The sequence below is a fragment of the Nerophis ophidion genome, unplaced genomic scaffold, assembly GCF_033978795.1.
Source record: "Nerophis ophidion isolate RoL-2023_Sa unplaced genomic scaffold, RoL_Noph_v1.0 HiC_scaffold_30, whole genome shotgun sequence".
In the NCBI taxonomy this organism is placed as follows: domain Eukaryota; kingdom Metazoa; phylum Chordata; class Actinopteri; order Syngnathiformes; family Syngnathidae; genus Nerophis; species Nerophis ophidion.
The window spans coordinates 2544803-2564400 of record NW_026906952.1 but is presented as its reverse complement, the minus strand read 5'-3'; positions in this window follow the sequence as shown (position 1 = coordinate 2564400).

The window sequence follows — 19598 nt, the reverse complement described above, 5'->3', positions numbered from 1 at the left end:
AATTAAATACATGTTTTGTATTAATATTAAATACATGTTTAGTGTATAAATATTAAATACATGTTTAGTGTATTAATATTAAATACATGTTTAGTGTATGAATATTAAATACATGTTTAGTGTATAAATATTAAATACATGTTTAGTGTATTAATATTAAATACATGTTCAGTGTATTAATATTAAATACATGTTTAGTTTATGAATATTAAATACATGTTTAGTGTATAAATATTAAATACATGTTTACTCTATGAAAATTAAATATATGATTAGTGTATAATTACATATACATTTAGTATATGATTATTAAATACATAATCAGCGTATTAATATTAAATACATGTTTAGTGTATGAATATTAAATACATGTTTAGTGTATAAATATTAAATACATGTTTAGTGTATGAATATTAAATACATGTTTAATGTATACATATTAAATACATGTTTAGTGTATTAATATTAAATATATGTTTAGTTTATTAAACTTAAATACATGTTTTTGTATTAATATTAAATACATGTTTAGTGTATGAATATTAAATACATGTTTAGTTTATGAATATTAAATATATGTCTAGTGGATATATAATAAATACATATTTAATGTATAAATATTAAATACATGTTTAGTGTATAAATATTAAATACATGTTTAGTGTATTAATATTAAATACATGTTTAGTGTATAAATATTAAATACAGGTTTAGTGTATAAATATTGTTTAGTTTATGAATATTAAATACATGTTTAGTGTATTAATATTAAATTTTTATTTAGTGTATTAAAATTAAATACATGTTTTTGTATTAATATTAAATACATGTTTAGTGTATAAATATTAAATACATGTTTAGTGTATTAATATTAAATATAAATTTAGTTTATTAAAATTAAATACATGTTTAGTGTATTAATATTAAATACATGTTTAGTGTATAAATATTAAATACATGTTTAGTGTATAAATGTTAAATACATGTTTAGTTCATGAATATTAAATACATGTTTAGTGTATTAATATTAAATATAAATTTAGTTTATTAAAATTAAATACATGTTTTGTATTAATATTAAATACATGTTTAGTGTATAAATATTAAATACATGTTTTTGTATTAATATTAAATACATGTTTAGTGTATGAATATTAAATACATGTTTAGTTTATGAATATTAAATACATGTCTAGTGGATATATAATAAATACATATTTAGTGTATAAATATTAAATACATGTTTAGTGTATAAATATTAAATACATGTTTAGTGTATTAATATTAAATACATGTTTAGTGTATAAATATTAAATACAGGTTTAGTGTATAAATATTGTTTAGTTTATGAATATTAAATACATGTTTAGTGTATTAATATTAAATTTTTATTTAGTGTATTAAAATTAAATACATGTTTTTGTATTAATATTAAATACATGTTTAGTGTATAAATATTAAATACATGTTTAGTGTATTAATATTAAATATACATTTAGTTTATTAAAATTAAATACATGTTTTGTATTAATATTAAATACATGTTTAGTGTATAAATATTAAATACATGTTTAGTGTATTAATATTAAATACATGTTTAGTGTATAAATATTAAATACATGTTTAGTGTATTAATATTAAATACATGTTTAGTGTATGAATATTAAATACATGTTTAGTGTATAAATATTAAATACATGTTTAGTGTATTAATATTAAATACATGTTCAGTTAATTAATATAAAATACATGTTTAGTGTATGAATATTAAATACATGTTTAGTTTATAAATATTAAATACATGTTTAGTGTATTAATATTAAATACATGTTTAGTGTATGAATAATAACTACATGTTTAGTGTATGAATATTAAATACAGGTTTAGTGTATTAATATGAAATACATGTTTAGTGTATGAATAATAACTACATGTTTAGTGTATGAATATTAAATACATGTTTAGTATATAAATATTAATTAGTTTATGAATATTAAATACATGTTTAGTGTATTAATATTAAATTTATATTTAGTTTATTAAAATTAAATACATGTTTTTGTATTAATATTAAATGCATGTTTAGTGTATAAATATTAAATACATGTTTAGTTTATAAATATTAAATACATGTTTAGTGTATTAATATTAAATACATGTTTAGTGTATGAATAATAACTACATGTTTAGTGTATTAATATTAAATACATGTTTAGTGTATGAATAATAACTACATGTTTAGTGTATGAATATTAAATCCATGTTTAGTGTATGAATATTAAATACAAGTTTAGTGTGAGAATATTAAATACATGTTTAGTCTATTATTAAATTCCATTTTAGTGTATAATTATTAAATACATGTTTAGTGTATTAATATTAAATACATGTTTAGTGTAATAATATTAAATATATGTTTAGTTTATTAAAATTAAATACATGTTTAATGTATGAATATTAAATACATGTTTAGTGTATGAATATTAAATACATGTTTAGTGTATTAATATTAAATACATGTTTAGTGTATGAATATTAAATACATGTTTAGCGTATGCATATTAAATACATGTTTAGTGTATGAATATTCAATACATGTTTACTGTATAAATATTAAATACATGTTTAGTGTATTAATATTAAATACATGTTTAGTGTATTAATATTAAATACATTTTTAGTTTATGAATATTAAATACATGTTTAGTGTATTAATATTAAATATATATTTAGTTTATTACAATTAAATACATTTTTCTGTATTAATATTAAATACATGTTTAGTGTATTAATATTAACTACATGTTTAGTGTATTAATGTTAAATACATGTTTAGTGTATAAATACTAACTACATGTTTAGTGTATGAATATTAAATACATGTTTAGTGTATAAATATTAAATACATGTTTAAAATATGAATATTAAATACACGTTTAGTGTATGAATATTAAATACATGTTTAGTTTATGAATATTAAATACATGTTTAGTGGATATATAATAAATACATCTTTAGTGTATTAATATTAAATACATGTTTAGTGTATAAATATTAAATACATGTTTAGTGTATTAATATTAAATACATGTTTAGTGTATAAATATTAAATACAGGTTTAGTGTATTAATATTAAATACATGTTTAGTGTATGAATAATAACTACATGTTTAGTGTATGAATATTAAATACATGTTTAGTGTATTAATATTAAATGTTTAGTTTGTTAAAATTAAATACATGTTTTTGTATTAATATTAAATACATGTTTAGTGTATTAATATTAAAAACATGTTTAGTGTATAAATGTTAAATACATGTTTAGTGTATGATTGTTAAATACATGTTTAGTGTATTAATATTAAATGTATGTTTAGAGTATTAAAATTAAATACATGTTTTTGTATTAATATTAAATACATGTTTAGTGTATAAATATTAAATATATGTTTAGTTTAATAAAAATAAATACATGTTTTTGTATTAATATTAAATACATATTAAGTGTAAGAATAATAACTACATGTTTATTGTATGAATATTAAATACATGTTTAGTGTATGAATATTAAATACATGTTTAGTGTATGAATATTCAATACATGTTTACTGTATGCATATTAAATACATATTTAGTGTATTAATATTAAATATATGTTTAGTTTATTAAACTTAAATACATGTTTTTGTATTAATATTAAATACATGTTTAGTGTATGAATATTAAATACACGTTTAGTGTATGCATATTAAATACATGTTTAGTTTATGAATATTAAATACATGTTTAGTGTATATATAATAAATACATATTTAGTGTATTAATATTAAATACATGTTTTGTGTATAAATATTAAATACATGTTTAGTGTATTAATATTAAATACATTTTTAGTGTATAAATATTAAATACAGGTTTAGTGTATTAATATTAAATACATGTTTAGTGTATGACTATTAAATACATGTTTAGTGTATTAATATTAAATGTTTAGTTTATTAAAATTAAATACATGTTTTTTTATTAATATTAAATACATGTTTAGTGTATTAATATTAAAAACATGTTTAGTGTATAAATGTTAAATACATGCTTAGTGTATTAATATTAAATATATGTTTAGTGTATTAAAATTAAATAAATGTTTTTGTATTATTATTAAATACATGTTTAGTGTATGAATGTTAAAGACATGTTTAGTGTATTAATATTAAATATATGTTTAGTGTATTAAAATTAAATACATGTTTTTGTATTAATATTAAATACATGTTTAGTGTATAAATATTAAATACTTGTTTAGTGTATTAATATTAAATACATGTTTAGTGTATTAATATTAAAACATGTTTAGTGTATAAATGTTAAATACATGTTTAGTGTATAAATGTTAAATACATGTTTAGTGTATTAATATTAAAACATGTTTAGTGTATAAATGTTAAATACATGTTTAGTGTATTAATATTAAATATATGTTTAGTGTATTAAAATTAAATACATGTTTTTGTATTAATATTAAATACATGTTTAGTGTATGAATGTTAAATACATGTTTAGTGTATTAATATTAAATATATGTTTAGTGTATCCATCCATCCATCCATCATCTTCCGCTTATCCGAGGTCGGGTCGCGGGGGCAGCAGCCTAAGCAGGGAAGCCCAGACTTCCCTATCTCCAGCCACTTCGTCTAGCTCTTCCCGGGGGATCCCGAGGCGTTCCCAGGCCAGCCGGGAGACATAGTCTTTCCAACGTGTCCTGGGTCTTCCCCGTGGCCTCCTACCAGCTGGACGTGCCCTAAACACATCCCTAGGGAGGCGTTCGGGTGGCATCCTGACCAGATGCCCGAACCACCTCATCTGGCTCCTCTCGATGTGGAGGAGCAGCGGCTTTACGTTGAGCTCCTCCCGGATGGCAGAGCTTCTCACCCTATCTCTAAGGGAGAGCCCCGCCACCCGGCGGAGGAAACTCATTTCGGCCGCTTGTACCCGTGATCTTATCCTTTCGGTCATGACCCAAAGCTCATGACCATAGGTGAGGATGGGAACGTAGATCGACCGGTAAATTGAGAGCTTTGCCTTCCGGCTCAGCTCCTTCTTCACCACAACGGATGGATACAACGTCCGCATTACTGAAGACGCCGCACCGATCCGCCTGTCGATCTCACGATCCACTCTTGTGTATAAATGTTAAATACATGTTTAGTGTATTAATATTAAATATATGTTTAGTGTATTAAAATTAAATACATGTTTTTGTATTAATATTAAATACATGTTTAGTGTATAAATATCAAATACTTGTTTAGTGTATTAATATTAAATACATGTTTAGTGTATTAATATTAAAACATGTTTAGTGTATGAATGTTAAATACATGTTTAGTGTATTAATATTAAATACATGTTTAGTGTATGAATAATAACTACATGTTTAGTGTAAAAATATTAAATACATGTTTAGTGTATAAATATTAAATACATGTTTAGTTTATTAAATTAAATACATGTTTTTGTATTAATATTAAATACATGTTTAGTGTATAAATATTAAATACATGTTCAGTGTATTAATATTAAATACATGTTTAGTGTATAAATATAAGTGTATGAGTAACCAAACTTATGTAAAAAAAAAATAAAAGAAACAAAAAAAAAGGAAAAAGAGAGAGAGAGAGAGACGGAGAGGACCGGGCATATTAAGAGAGAATTTGTGCCCTCCTGTGGACTTCTGCCGCAACTGCACACATAAAGAAATTCATTATTTCCAAGTGTGCCTTATTTAGAGGATAATAAATACATGTTTACTGTATGAATATTAAATATATGATTAGTATATAATTACATATATGTTTGGTATATGATTATTAAATACATGTTCAGTGTATTAATATTAAATACATGTTTAGTGTATGAATATTAAATACATGTTTAATGTATGAATATTAAATACATGTTTAGTGTATGAATATTAAATACATGTTTGTGTATAAATATTAAATACATGTTTAGTGTATTAATATCAAATATATGTTTAGTTTATTAAACTTAAATACATGTTTTTGTATTAATATTAAATACATGTTTAGTGTATAAATATTTAATACATGTTTACTGTATTAATATTAAATACATATTTAGTGTATAAATAATAACTACATGTTTAGTGTACGACTATTAAATACATATTTAGTGTATGAATATTAAATACATGTTTAGTGTATAAATATTAAATACATGTTTAGTGTAACAATATTAAATACATGTTTAGTGTATTAATATTAAATATATGTTTAGCTTATTAAAATTAAATACATGTTTTTGTATTAATATTAAATACATATTAAGTGTAAGAATAATAACTACATGTTTATTGAATTAATATTAAATACATGTTTAGTGTATGAATATTTAATACATGTTTAGTGTATTAATATTAAATATGTGTTTAGTTTATTAAATTAAATACATGTTTTTGTATTAATATTAAATACATGTTTAGTGTATAAATATTAAATACATGTTTAGTGTATTAATATTAAATACATGTTTAGTGTATAAATATTAAATACAGGTTTAGTGTATAAATATTGTTTAGTTTATGAATATTAAATACATGTTTAGTGTATTAATATTAAATTTTTATTTAGTGTATTAAAATTAAATACATGTTTTTGTATTAATATTAAATACATGTTTAGTGTATAAATATTAAATACATGTTTAGTGTATTAATATTAAATATAAATTTAGTTTATGAAAATTAAATACATGTTTTGTATTAATATTAAATACATGTTTAGTGTATAAATATTAAATACATGTTTAGTGTATTAATATTAAATACATGTTTAGTGTATGAATATTAAATACATGTTTAGTGTATAAATATTAAATACATGTTTAGTGTATTAATATTAAATACATGTTCAGTTAATTAATATAAAATACATGTTTAGTGTATGAATATTAAATACATGTTTAGTTTATAAATATTAAATACATGTTTAGTGTATTAATATGAAATACATGTTTAGTGTATGAATAATAACTACATGTTTAGTGTATGAATATTAAATACATGTTTAGTATATAAATATTGTTTAGTTTATGAATATTAAATACATGTTTAGTGTATTAATATTAAATTTATATTTAGTTTATTAAAATTAAATACATGTTTTTGCATTAATATTAAATACATGTTTAGTGTATAAATATTAAATACATGTTTAGTTTATAAATATTAAATACATGTTTAGTGTATTAATATTAAATACATGTTTAGTGTATGAATAATAACTACATGTTTAGTGTATTAATATTAAATACACGTTTAGTGTATGAATAATAACTACATGTTTAGTGTATGAATATTAAATCCATGTTTAGTGTATGAATATTAAATACAAGTTTAGTGTGAGAATATTAAATACATGTTTAGTCTATTATTAAATTCCATTTTAGTGTATAATTATTAAATACATGTTTAGTGTATTAATATTAAATACATGTTTAGTGTAATAATATTAAATATATGTTTAGTTTATTAAAATTAAATACATGTTTAATGTATGAAGATTAAATACATGTTTAGTGTATGAATATTAAATACATGTTTAATGTATTAATATTAAATACATGTTTAGTGTATGAATATTAAATACATGTTTAGCGTATGCATATTAAATACATGTTTAGTGTATGAATATTCAATACATGTTTACTGTATAAATATTAAATACATGTTTAGTGTATTAATATTAAATACATGTTTAGTGTATCAATATTAAATACATTTTTAGTTTATGAATATTAAATACATGTTTAGTGTATTAATATTATATATATATTTAGTTTATTACAATTAAATACATTTTTCTGTATTAATATTAAATACATGTTTAGTGTATTAATATTAACTACATTTTTAGTGTATTAATGTTAAATACATGTTTAGTGTATGAATACTAACTACATGTTTAGTGTATGAATATTAAATACATGTTTAGTGTATAAATATTAAATACATGTTTAAAATATGAATATTAAATACACGTTTAGTGTATGAATATTAAATACATGTTTAGTTTATGAATATTAAATACATGTTTAGTGGATATATAATAAATACCTCTTTAGTGTATTAATATTAAATACATGTTTAGTGTATAAATATTAAATACATGTTTAGTGTATTAATATTAAATACATGTTTAGTGTATAAATATTAAATACAGGTTTAGTGTATTAATATTAAATACATGTTTAGTGTATGAATAATAACTACATGTTTAGTGTATGAATATTAAATACATGTTTAGTGTATTAATATTAAATGTTTAGTTTATTAAAATTAAATACATGTTTTTGTATTAATATTAAATACATGTTTAGTGTATTAATATTAAAAACATGTTTAGTGTATAAATGTTAAATACATGTTTAGTGTATGATTGTTAAATACATGTTTAGTGTATTAATATTAAATGTATGTTTAGAGTATTAAAATTAAATACATGTTTTTGTATTAATATTAAATACATGTTTAGTGTATAAATATTAAATATATGTTTAGTTTAATAAAAATAAATACATCTTTTTGTATTAATATTAAATACATATTAAGTGTAAGAATAATAACTACATGTTTATTGTATGAATATTAAATACATGTTTAGTGTATGAATATTAAATACATGTTTAGTGTATGAATATTCAATACATATTTAGTGTATAAATAATAACTACATGTTTAGTGTACGACTATTAAATACATATTTAGTGTATGAATATTAAATACATGTTTAGTGTATAAATATTAAATACATGTTTAGTGTAACAATATTAAATACATGTTTAGTGTATTAATATTAAATATATGTTTAGCTTATTAAAATTAAATACATGTTTTTGTATTAATATTAAATACATATTAAGTGTAAGAATAATAACTACATGTTTATTGAATTAATATTAAATACATGTTTAGTGTATGAATATTTAATACATGTTTAGTGTATTAATATTAAATATGTGTTTAGTTTATTAAATTAAATACATGTTTTTGTATTAATATTAAATACATGTTTAGTGTATAAATATTAAATACATGTTTAGTGTATTAATATTAAATACATGTTTAGTGTATAAATATTAAATACAGGTTTAGTGTATAAATATTGTTTAGTTTATGAATATTAAATACATGTTTAGTGTATTAATATTAAATTTTTATTTAGTGTATTAAAATTAAATACATGTTTTTGTATTAATATTAAATACATGTTTAGTGTATAAATATTAAATACATGTTTAGTGTATTAATATTAAATATAAATTTAGTTTATGAAAATTAAATACATGTTTTGTATTAATATTAAATACATGTTTAGTGTATAAATATTAAATACATGTTTAGTGTATTAATATTAAATACATGTTTAGTGTATGAATATTAAATACATGTTTAGTGTATAAATATTAAATACATGTTTAGTGTATTAATATTAAATACATGTTCAGTTAATTAATATAAAATACATGTTTAGTGTATGAATATTAAATACATGTTTAGTTTATAAATATTAAATACATGTTTAGTGTATTAATATGAAATACATGTTTAGTGTATGAATAATAACTACATGTTTAGTGTATGAATATTAAATACATGTTTAGTATATAAATATTGTTTAGTTTATGAATATTAAATACATGTTTAGTGTATTAATATTAAATTTATATTTAGTTTATTAAAATTAAATACATGTTTTTGCATTAATATTAAATACATGTTTAGTGTATAAATATTAAATACATGTTTAGTTTATAAATATTAAATACATGTTTAGTGTATTAATATTAAATACATGTTTAGTGTATGAATAATAACTACATGTTTAGTGTATTAATATTAAATACACGTTTAGTGTATGAATAATAACTACATGTTTAGTGTATGAATATTAAATCCATGTTTAGTGTATGAATATTAAATACAAGTTTAGTGTGAGAATATTAAATACATGTTTAGTCTATTATTAAATTCCATTTTAGTGTATAATTATTAAATACATGTTTAGTGTATTAATATTAAATACATGTTTAGTGTAATAATATTAAATATATGTTTAGTTTATTAAAATTAAATACATGTTTAATGTATGAAGATTAAATACATGTTTAGTGTATGAATATTAAATACATGTTTAATGTATTAATATTAAATACATGTTTAGTGTATGAATATTAAATACATGTTTAGCGTATGCATATTAAATACATGTTTAGTGTATGAATATTCAATACATGTTTACTGTATAAATATTAAATACATGTTTAGTGTATTAATATTAAATACATGTTTAGTGTATCAATATTAAATACATTTTTAGTTTATGAATATTAAATACATGTTTAGTGTATTAATATTATATATATATTTAGTTTATTACAATTAAATACATTTTTCTGTATTAATATTAAATACATGTTTAGTGTATTAATATTAACTACATTTTTAGTGTATTAATGTTAAATACATGTTTAGTGTATGAATACTAACTACATGTTTAGTGTATGAATATTAAATACATGTTTAGTGTATAAATATTAAATACATGTTTAAAATATGAATATTAAATACACGTTTAGTGTATGAATATTAAATACATGTTTAGTTTATGAATATTAAATACATGTTTAGTGGATATATAATAAATACCTCTTTAGTGTATTAATATTAAATACATGTTTAGTGTATAAATATTAAATACATGTTTAGTGTATTAATATTAAATACATGTTTAGTGTATAAATATTAAATACAGGTTTAGTGTATTAATATTAAATACATGTTTAGTGTATGAATAATAACTACATGTTTAGTGTATGAATATTAAATACATGTTTAGTGTATTAATATTAAATGTTTAGTTTATTAAAATTAAATACATGTTTTTGTATTAATATTAAATACATGTTTAGTGTATTAATATTAAAAACATGTTTAGTGTATAAATGTTAAATACATGTTTAGTGTATGATTGTTAAATACATGTTTAGTGTATTAATATTAAATGTATGTTTAGAGTATTAAAATTAAATACATGTTTTTGTATTAATATTAAATACATGTTTAGTGTATAAATATTAAATATATGTTTAGTTTAATAAAAATAAATACATCTTTTTGTATTAATATTAAATACATATTAAGTGTAAGAATAATAACTACATGTTTATTGTATGAATATTAAATACATGTTTAGTGTATGAATATTAAATACATGTTTAGTGTATGAATATTCAATACATGTTTACTGTATGCATATTAAATACATATTTAGTGTATTAATATTAAATATATGTTTAGTTTATTAAACTTAAATACATGTTTTTGTATTAATATTAAATACATGTTTAGTGTATGAATATTAAATACACGTTTAGTGTATGCATATTAAATACATGTTTAGTGGATATATAATAAATACATATTTAGTGTATTAATATTAAATACATGTTTTGTGTATAAATATTAAATACATGTTTAGTGTATTAATATTAAATACATTTTTAGTGTATAAATATTAAATACAGGTTTAGTGTATTAATATTAAATACATGTTTAGTGTATGAATATTAAATACATGTTTAGTGTATTAATATTAAATGTTTAGTTTATTAAAATTAAATACATGTTTTTTTATTAATATCAAATACATGTTTAGTGTATTAATATTAAAAACATGTTTAGTGTATAAATGTTAAATACATGCTTAGTGTATTAATATTAAATATATGTTTAGTGTATTAAAATTAAATACATGTTTTTGTATTAATATTAAATACATGTTTAGTGTATGAATGTTAAAGACATGTTTAGTGTATTAATATTAAATATATGTTTAGTGTATTAAAATTAAATACATGTTTTTGTATTAATATTAAATACATGTTTAGTGTATAAATATTAAATACTTGTTTAGTGTATTAATATTAAATACATGTTTAGTGTATTAATATTAAAACATGTTTAGTGTATAAATGTTAAATACATGTTTAGTGTATAAATGTTAAATACATGTTTAGTGTATTAATATTAAAACATGTTTAGTGTATAAATGTTAAATACATGTTTAGTGTATTAATATTAAATATATGTTTAGTGTATTAAAATTAAATACATGTTTTTGTATTAATATTAAATACATGTTTAGTGTATGAATGTTAAATACATGTTTAGTGTATTAATATTAAATATAAATTTAGTTTATTAAAATTAAATACATGTTTTTGTATTAATATTAAATACATGTTTAGTGTATAAATATCAAATACTTGTTTAGTGTATTAATATTAAATACATGTTTAGTGTATTAATATTAAAACATGTTTAGTGTATGAATGTTAAATACATGTTTAGTGTATTAATATTAAATACATGTTTAGTGTATGAATAATAACTACATGTTTAGTGTAAAAATATTAAATACATGTTTAGTGTATAAATATTAAATACATGTTTAGTTTATTAAATTAAATACATGTTTTTGTATTAATATTAAATACATGTTTAGTGTATAAATATTAAATACATGTTTAGTGTATTAATATTAAATACATGTTTAGTGTATAAATATAAGTGTATGAGTAACCAAACTTATGTAAAAAAAAAATAAAAGAAACAAAAAAAAAGGAAAAAGAGAGAGAGAGAGAGAGACGGAGAGGACCGGGCATATTAAGAGAGAATTTGTGCCCTCCTGTGGACTTCTGCCGCAACTGCACACATAAAGAAATTCATTATTTCCAAGTGTGCCTTATTTAGAGGATAATAAATACATGTTTACTGTATGAATATTAAATATATGATTAGTATATAATTACATATATGTTTGGTATATGATTATTAAATACATGTTCAGTGTATTAATATTAAATACATGTTTAGTGTATGAATATTAAATACATGTTTAATGTATGAATATTAAATACATGTTTAGTGTATGAATATTAAATACATGTTTGTGTATAAATATTAAATACATGTTTAGTGTATTAATATCAAATATATGTTTAGTTTATTAAACTTAAATACATGTGTTTGTATTAATATTAAATACATGTTTAGTGTATAAATATTTAATACATGTTTACTGTATTAATATTAAATACATATTTAGTGTATAAATAATAACTACATGTTTAGTGTACGACTATTAAATACATGTTTAGTGTATAAATATTAAATACATGTTTAGTGTATTAATATTAAATATGTGTTTACTTTATTAAAATTAAAAAAATGTTTTTGTATTAATATTAAATACATGTTTCGTGTATAAATATTAAATACAGGTTTAGTGTATGAATATTAAATACATTGAGAAAAGCGCTATATAAATATAATTCACTTCACTTCACATGTTTATTGTATTAATATTAAATATATATTTAGTTTATTAAAATTAAATACATGTTTTGTATTAATATTAGATACATGTTAAGTGTATAAATATTAAATAAATGTTTAGTGTATTAATATTAAATACATGTTTAGTGCATGAATATTAAATACATGTTTAGTGTATAAATATTAAATACATGTTTAGTGTATGAATATTTAATACATGTTTAGTGTATTAATATTAAATATGTGTTTAGTTTATTAAATTAAATACATGTTTTTGTATTAATATTAAATACATGTTTAGTGTATAAATATTAAATACATGTTTAGTGTATTAATATTAAATACATGTTTAGTGTATAAATATTAAATACAGGTTTAGTGTATAAATATTGTTTAGTTTATGAATATTAAATACATGTTTAGTGTATTAATATTAAATTTTTATTTAGTGTATTAAAATTAAATACATGTTTTTGTATTAATATTAAATACATGTTTAGTGTATAAATATTAAATACATGTTTAGTGTATTAATATTAAATATAAATTTAGTTTATTAAAATTAAATACATGTTTTGTATTAATATTAAATACATGTTTAGTGTATAAATATTAAATACATGTTTAGTGTATTAATATTAAATACATGTTTAGTGTATGAATATTAAATACATGTTTAGTGTATAAATATTAAATACATGTTTAGTGTATTAATATTAAATACATGTTCAGTTAATTAATATAAAATACATGTTTAGTGTATGAATATTAAATACATGTTTAGTTTATAAATATTAAATACATGTTTAGTGTATTAATATTAAATACATGTTTAGTGTATGAATAATAACTACATGTTTAGTGTATAAATATTAAATACAGGTTTAGTGTATTAATATGAAATACATGTTTAGTGTATGAATAATAACTACATGTTTAGTGTATGAATATTAAATACATGTTAATATATAAATATTGTTTAGTTTATGAATATTAAATACATGTTTAGTGTATTAATATTAAATTTATATTTAGTTTATTAAAATTAAATACATGTTTTTGCATTAATATTAAATACATGTTTAGTGTATAAATATTAAATACATGTTTAGTTTATAAATATTAAAGACATGTTTAGTGTATTAATATTAAATACATGTTTAGTGTATGAATAATAACTACATGTTTAGTGTATTAATATTAAATACATGTTTAGTGTATGAATAATAACTACATGTTTAGTGTATGAATATTAAATCCATGTTTAGTGTATGAATATTAAATACAAGTTTAGTGTGAGAATATTAAATACATGTTTAGTCTATTATTAAATTCCATTTTAGTGTATAATTATTAAATACATGTTTAGTGTATTAATATTAAATACATGTTTAGTGTAATAATATTAAATATATGTTTAGTTTATTAAAATTAAATACATGTTTAATGTATGAATATTAAATACATGTTTAGTGTATGAATATTAAATACATGTTTAGTGTATTAATATTAAATACATGTTTAGTGTATGAATATTAAATACATGTTTAGCGTATGCATATTAAATACATGTTTAGTGTATGAATATTCAATACATGTTTACTGTATAAATATTAAATACATGTTTAGTGTATTAATATTAAATACATGTTTAGTGTATTAATATTAAATACATTTTTAGTTTATGAATATTAAATACATGTTTAGTGTATTAATATTAAATATATATTTAGTTTATTACAATTAAATACATTTTTCTGTATTAATATTAAATACATGTTTAGTGTATTAATATTAACTACATGTTTAGTGTATTAATGTTAAATACATGTTTAGTGTATGAATACTAACTACATGTTTAGTGTATGAATATTAAATACATGTTTAGTGTATAAATATTAAATACATGTTTAAAATATGAATATTAAATACACGTTTAGTGTATGAATATTAAATACATGTTTAGTTTATGAATATTAAATACATGTTTAGTGGATATATAATAAATACATCTTTAGTGTATTAATATTAAATACATGTTTAGTGTATGAATATTAAATACATGTTTAGTGTATTAATATTAAATACATGTTTAGTGTATAAATATTAAATACAGGTTTAGTGTATTAATATTAAATACATGTTTAGTGTATGAATAATAACTACATGTTTAGTGTATGAATATTAAATACATGTTTAGTGTATTAATATTAAATGTTTAGTTTATTAAAATTAAATACATGTTTTTGTATTAATATTAAATACATGTTTAGTGTATTAATATTAAAAACATGTTTAGTGTATAAATGTTAAATACATGTTTAGTGTATGATTGTTAAATACATGTTTAGTGTATTAATATTAAATGTATGTTTAGAGTATTAAAATTAAATACATGTTTTTGTATTAATATTAAATACATGTTTAGTGTATAAATATTAAATATATGTTTAGTTTAATAAAAATAAATACATGTTTTTGTATTAATATTAAATACATATTAAGTGTAAGAATAATAACTACATGTTTATTGTATGAATATTAAATACATGTTTAGTGTATGAACATTAAATACATGTTTAGTGTATGAATATTCAATACATGTTTACTGTATGCATATTAAATACATATTTAGTGTATTAATATTAAATATATGTTTAGTTTATTAAACTTAAATACATGTTTTTGTATTAATATTAAATACATGTTTAGTGTATGAATATTAAATACACGTTTAGTGTATGCATATTAAATACATGTTTAGTTTATGAATATTAAATACATGTTTAGTGGATATATAATAAATACATATTTAGTGTATTAATATTAAATACATGTTTTGTGTATAAATATTAAATACATGTTTAGTGTATTAATATTAAATACATTTTTAGTGTATAAATATTAAATACAGGTTTAGTGTATTAATATTAAATACATGTTTAGTGTATGAATATTAAATACATGTTTAGTGTATTAATATTAAATGTTTAGTTTATTAAAATTAAATACATGTTTTTTATTAATATCAAATACATCTTTAGTGTATTAATATTAAAAACATGTTTAGTGTATGAATGTTAAATACATGCTTAGTGTATTAATATTAAATATATGTTTAGTGTATTAAAATTAAATACATGTTTTTGTATTAATATTAAATACATGTTTAGTGTATGAATGTTAAAGACATGTTTAGTGTATTAATATTAAATATATGTTTAGTGTATTAAAATTAAATACATGTTTTTGTATTAATATTAAATACATGTTTAGTGTATAAATATTAAATACTTGTTTAGTGTATTAATATTAAATACATGTTTAGTGTATTAATATTAAAACATGTTTAGTGTATAAATGTTAAATACATGTTTAGTGTATAAATGTTAAATACATGTTTAGTGTATTAATATTAAAACATGTTTAGTGTATAAATGTTAAATACATGTTTAGTGTATTAATATTAAATATATGTTTAGTGTATTAAAATTAAATACATGTTTTTGTATTAATATTAAATACATGTTTAGTGTATGAATGTTAAATACATGTTTAGTGTATTAATATTAAATATAAATTTAGTTTATTAAAATTAAATACATGTTTTTGTATTAATATTAAATACATGTTTAGTGTATAAATATCAAATACTTGTTTAGTGTATTAATATTAAATACATGTTTAGTGTATTAATATTAAAACATGTTTAGTGTATGAATGTTAAATACATGTTTAGTGTATTAATATTAAATACATGTTTAGTGTATGAATAATAACTACATGTTTAGTGTAAAAATATTAAATACATGTTTAGTGTATAAATATTAAATACATGTTTAGTTTATTAAATTAAATACATGTTTTTGTATTAATATTAAATACATGTTTAGTGTATAAATATTAAATACATGTTTAGTGTATTAATATTAAATACATGTTTAGTGTATAAATATAAGTGTATGAGTAACCAAACTTATGTAAAAAAAAAATAAAAGAAACAAAAAAAAAGGAAAAAGAGAGAGAGAGAGAGACGGAGAGGACCGGGCATATTAAGAGAGAATTTGTGCCCTCCTGTGGACTTCTGCCGCAACTGCACACATAAAGAAATTCATTATTTCCAAGTGTGCCTTATTTAGAGGATAATAAATACATGTTTACTGTATGAATATTAAATATATGATTAGTATATAATTACATATATGTTTGGTATATGATTATTAAATACATGTTCAGTGTATTAATATTAAATACATGTTTAGTGTATGAATATTAAATACATGTTTAATGTATGAATATTAAATACATGTTTAGTGTATGAATATTAAATACATGTTTGTGTATAAATATTAAATACATGTTTAGTGTATTAATATCAAATATATGTTTAGTTTATTAAACTTAAATACATGTGTTTGTATTAATATTAAATACATGTTTAGTGTATAAATATTTAATACATGTTTACTGTATTAATATTAAATACATATTTAGTGTATAAATAATAACTACATGTTTAGTGTACGACTATTAAATACATGTTTAGTGTATAAATATTAAATACATGTTTAGTGTATTAATATTAAATATGTGTTTACTTTATTAAAATTAAAAAAATGTTTTTGTATTAATATTAAATACATGTTTCGTGTATAAATATTAAATACAGGTTTAGTGTATGAATATTAAATACATGTTTATTGTATTAATATTAAATATATATTTAGTTTATTAAAATTAAATACATGTTTTGTATTAATATTAAATACATGTTAAGTGTATAAATATTAAATAAATGTTTAGTGTATTAATATTAAATACATGTTTAGTGTATGAATATTAAATACATGTTTAGTGTATAAATATTAAATACATGTTTAGTGTAACAATATTAAATACATGTTTAGTGTATTAATATTAAATATATGTTTAGCTTATTAAAATTAAATACATGTTTTTGTATTAATATTAAATACATATTAAGTGTAAGAATAATAACTACATGTTTATTGAATTAATATTAAATACATGTTTAGTGTATGAATATTTAATACATGTTTAGTGTATTAATATTAAATATGTGTTTAGTTTATTAAATTAAATACATGTTTTTGTATTAATATTAAATACATGTTTAGTGTATAAATATTAAATACATGTTTAGTGTATTAATATTAAATACATGTTTAGTGTATAAATATTAAATACAGGTTTAGTGTATAAATATTGTTTAGTTTATGAATATTAAATACATGTTTAGTGTATTAATATTAAATTTTTATTTAGTGTATTAAAATTAAATACATGTTTTTGTATTAATATTAAATACATGTTTAGTGTATAAATATTAAATACATGTTTAGTGTATTAATATTAAATATAAATTTAGTTTATTAAAATTAAATACATGTTTTGTATTAATATTAAATACATGTTTAGTGTATAAATATTAAATACATGTTTAGTGTATTAATATTAAATACATGTTTAGTGTATGAATATTAAATACATGTTTAGTGTATAAATATTAAATACATGTTTAGTGTATTAATATTAAATACATGTTCAGTTAATTAATATAAAATACATGTTTAGTGTATGAATATTAAATACATGTTTAGTTTATAAATATTAAATACATGTTTAGTGTATTAATATTAAATACATGTTTAGTGTATGAATAATAACTACATGTTTAGTGTATAAATATTAAATACAGGTTTAGTGTATTAATATGAAATACATGTTTAGTGTATGAATAATAACTACATGTTTAGTGTATGAATATTAAATACATGTTTAGTATATAAATATTGTTTAGTTTATGAATATTAAATACATGTTTAGTGTATTAATATTAAATTTATATTTAGTTTATTAAAATTAAATACATGTTTTTGCATTAATATTAAATACATGTTTAGTGTATAAATATTAAATACATGTTTAGTTTATAAATATTAAATACATGTTTAGTGTATTAATATTAAATACATGTTTAGTGTATGAATAATAACTACATGTTTAGTGTATTAATATTAAATACACGTTTAGTGTATGAATAATAACTACATGTTTAGTGTATGAATATTAAATCCATGTTTAGTGTATGAATATTAAATACAAGTTTAGTGTGAGAATATTAAATACATGTTTAGTCTATTATTAAATTCCATTTTAG